Here is a 4,103-nt window from a genome sequence, read left to right as displayed (position 1 = left end):
ACATTTTCTAAAACGCTGCGACAATCGTAACCGAATTCGACAGAAATTACTTAATATATTGTCACAGATTTCTAGGGGAAGGGGAGGAAGGCGAAGTTTTCTTGCGTCAAAATGTCGACAATACACAATCGAGCACAACTTTTTAAAATAGCCGTCATGAGGACCATTTTATGACGAATGCCAGACAAAATGGCATTTGAAATTGTACGCGATTTTTGCAGGTAGTAAATAAAATGTCGTGCGCGTGTAATTGGTCCTAGCCTGTCTTAAGGTTACTTCTCACCTTCAGAGACTGAAAAGATCGATTTTTCTTTTACTAGACTAAACTGAATTCAAACTTTCAACCTAACGTTTCCTTTAACAAAAATTCCGAAATCTTTAAAAGCACCCGAGTTATTAAGAAAAACGCATTTTCAAAAAAAAAGTTGATAAATCAGGAAGGTGTCATAATCTTGGACCCTGGGGAAATTTTCGCGGCAACCGCTCATGTTGAGGTTCGATTTTAATGTTATTTCCATATTTTGTTTACAGCGCGCATTTGACAAAATTCACACATGGAAAGCTCTTTGTTTATGGAAATATATTTGATTTCGTGAAAGCGACTGGTAATGGCAGAGCTCCACGTTGGCGTCCAGATTTCGATCTAAGAAGTCGCCGTCAAACTAAAATTGGTAAAATTTCCGCACAGCCCCATACTATTGTAAAGCAAATCTGTTTTCCCAATGGCAATCTATTGTTTTTGTTATTGTCTTCTCTATCCAAAAACTGAATGCATAATGTGCGGAAATTTTACCCCAAAATTTGCCATAAATGATGTTAAAACGAGGTTTCCTTTTCGTTACGCAAGTACCAGCCTTGTTACAAAGACATTAACAATTGCCTCGAATCGCAATTTTGAAAGCTGTATGTCGATTCGTTGTCTTGCTCCTCAGCACATTTTGCGGTTTTCCCATTTTTGCCGCGGGTTTTTTCTTTGCCCTTCGCAACTTTGCACATTAATGTGTCGTCCTCCTCAACGCTCCACTCAGCGATCGAGATAAGCAAAAAAGAAACGTGCCTGCAATGAGTTACTTTTCTTGGTTAATCTTGATCATCGTCATTGACGCCAGGAGGTTCCGTTGTCCTATTGGTTTGCGGTTTCAGGAGGCAAGCGGATAATCACCTGGCGTGACGCGGTTGTTCGCGAACCTTTATGAACTAAAATCTCGCATTTGATTTTGGGAGGAGTACAACCACTTTGAGCGAATTTATGGGGTATACAGATTTGACCGATTTTCGTCAAATTTCGTCAAAACATCCTAGGAATAATGTCAAACAAAAGTGTCTTGGGAAGTTTTGATATTTGAAATATTTATCCCGTGGCTTCCATTTACGCAACACGACTTGCACATTTTTAGTTATTCCAACTTTAGATGCCAATATCTAGACAACCAATTAGAATATCAAAAAAGCCTATTACACTTTTGTTGACTGACGCCTTGTGAATAGGACTGTGCAGCCAATTAGTTCGTGCTGCAGCATCCCATACGCGATAAATTTAAAAATAGAAGACCCTTCGGTCGTTTCACGCCTTACCGGATCCTGACACTTCCTTAAAAGAAAAGTTGCTTGAAGTCTATTTTTATTGCAAACTGCATTTATGAAGCTTTCTTCTGATATATCGTTTGCTAGGATTGTAGTGAAACTGGTGCGCGAACGAATTTTTTCCCGAAGGACACCCGCGAAGGGAAGTAACCTTAAGCTTGTCGCATGCGATTAAGTCGTACCGTATATATCGGCCCTAAACACAAAAATTATACATGACTTTTATATATCGAAGTGAATACTCTGATACATCCTCTTATGTTTTTCTTTATATGCCTGGGAGCCGAGCAAACTGATAACTACCCATATTCTCTCGTTCTCTTTAAAATAGAATTGTTGACCAATTTTTGCTGAGTTGGCTACCATGGCCCGAGATGGAGGATCACGTGGTGAGATAAACTAATTTTCTTCTCTGCTGTCCTGAGAAGGTTTCCTATACTTTCAGAATAGAACAGAATTCTGGCTACCCTAACAACTCAACAGGAAATCGTCACTTTTAAATTAAATGTTCTAAGGGAGTCCTTGAAATTGCTTGGAGGTTTATCGCCTATCATGAATTAAAAGCAGTGAACAAGGCTGTAATGAATTACACACAACTCCAGATGAGGGTTTCTGGTGTAGTGAAGTACTGGTGCATTTCATCCCTGAGAAGCAATCAAACTACTGTTTTGTCACTTTTAACATTACTTAAAAATTAATAATCGATGACTTAGATGTCATGCATATCAAAGAATATTGGCACGGAAAGAGGTACTCTCTTTAATGGTTCATGTGCATATTCCAGGATGAGCTTTATTGTATCTCTAGTGTGAACATTGGTGGTGATATTTTTGACAAAGGCCATCATTGAACGGTCATGTTTACGGGTTTTGAAGGAAAGATTAAACCACAGAGGCCCAGGGCTAAACAGTTTCGTAAAATGTTGTTGTATATTGATATTACTGAGTGATACATTTCTTATGTTTGAAGAGCATGTCATTAACATGGACTGGCTTGAAAGGGAAATAGTTATGGAAGAGGAACTGGAAAGAGGAAGAGAAGAAAAAAGAAAAGGTGATGAGCAAACGAAAAGAGAGGAACAAATAAAGAGAGAAGAACAAAGAAAGAGAGAAGAACAAAGAAAGAGAGAAGAACGAAGAAAAAGAGAAAGGGAATGGAAAGCGCAACAGGAGAGGGTAAAAAGGTTAGGAAGAAAAAGAGAGAGGACGTCAAGAGATGAGAGGCGCGGAGTTAGAGAGAGGAAGAGTGGGCGTAACGGCAAAAGAAAGGACCCGGGATGAAATTAACAGAGGAAGAGATAAGAGAAGAGGTAAGTGTAAAACCAAGCATTAAGCAAATGTTGACTGACTGTAAAAGGTCCCATTTCAGTGGCATGTCTAACAAGTCGCTTGGGGCTTCTTTCCAAGTGACCCGTAAATGATAAGATTACACACAGCACACGATTGTAGTGAATGTGTAGATGAAGTGTTGTGTTTAATCATATCTATCTCGCTCAAATATCTAGAGGAAACACTTTGGTTGAAGGAGACAAATCTTACAGTTTTAATTTGATAGCTATGGCTACATCAAAATCTTGTGAAAGATAGGAGGAGAAAGCATTGTAGGAACGGTCAAAATTCTGGTACAGGTATTTCATGAAGACGAATAATAAATGTATACACGACTGTTGGTGTGTCTGGTGCCAAAAGATTCCCTTTTGTCTAACCCTGACCCAAAAGGTTTTATCGTTTGAGTCTAAGGTGAGGCCAGATGATGCTCACCTGAGGCAGGACTTTTAATTGGGACTCTGTGTTTTTTCCGGCTCTACTCAGAGAGGTTAAAGTTACAGGACATTTTTCTGGAAAACTTCCCTTCCCTCTTATTTGGACTGCAACAACATTGTGCTTGTCTGTAATTTTCTCATTTATATTTTTATTCCAGTTCGGTGTCACAAGTGTCGAGGGTTTGGCCACGTACGTGCCGAATGCCCAACGAGACGCGGCCCGGTTGTGCCCCACCAAGATCAAGATCAAGGAAAAGAAGTGATAGTTAATAATTATCATTTTCACGCCTCTCTTGACAATGTAAGATTTCACTAATAAGTTTAGTCAGTTATCTTACATTGCCAAGAGGTTTATTTTATACTTTAATACTAATATTCAATTAATTAAAAACGTACACGTGATTTATCAGTATTATAAATTTAATGTATATTGTTTCTTTTTTATTTTTACGTGATCGAAAGACATTAAATATTTGGAAGAGAAACTTAAAACTTGTCCTTTGCTTACATAGATTTTCTTTTGTTACGCCCTACTAAGTGACTCTTGATGTCATGTCAAGTTCTCCATTGGTTCCACAAGTAAACAGACACCATGCACTAAACCCTTTAATTATTCTGTTACGGTGAATAGTACCCGTGGGCCTCTTCGTAGATGTTCACTTTGCTTATAACGCAAAGATAAATCAATAGTTTGCCGTCAATGTATGCACATGCATCTGTGTATACAGAGACTTCTGGGGAAATTTCTCATTGCCTG

At 38.6% G+C, this 4,103-nt stretch overlaps 1 long non-coding RNA gene across 1 annotated transcript; it reads left to right on the top strand.

The window, feature by feature from the left end:
- The first annotated feature begins 241 nt into the window (after window positions 1-241).
- On the top strand, window positions 242-3,749 carry LOC136278519 (uncharacterized). The gene is made up of 3 exons (XR_010716373.1): window positions 242-1,973; window positions 2,554-2,893; window positions 3,505-3,749. It is a non-coding gene; the product is annotated as an uncharacterized lncRNA (long non-coding RNA).
- Window positions 3,750-4,103: the final 354 nt, after the last annotated feature.

Source organism: Pocillopora verrucosa, unplaced genomic scaffold, assembly GCF_036669915.1.
Source record: "Pocillopora verrucosa isolate sample1 unplaced genomic scaffold, ASM3666991v2 scaffold_124, whole genome shotgun sequence".
NCBI classification, from domain to species: Eukaryota; Metazoa; Cnidaria; class Anthozoa; order Scleractinia; family Pocilloporidae; genus Pocillopora; species Pocillopora verrucosa.
The sequence above is the reverse complement of the archived record's forward strand: the minus strand, read 5'-3'. Positions and strand labels throughout refer to the sequence as shown.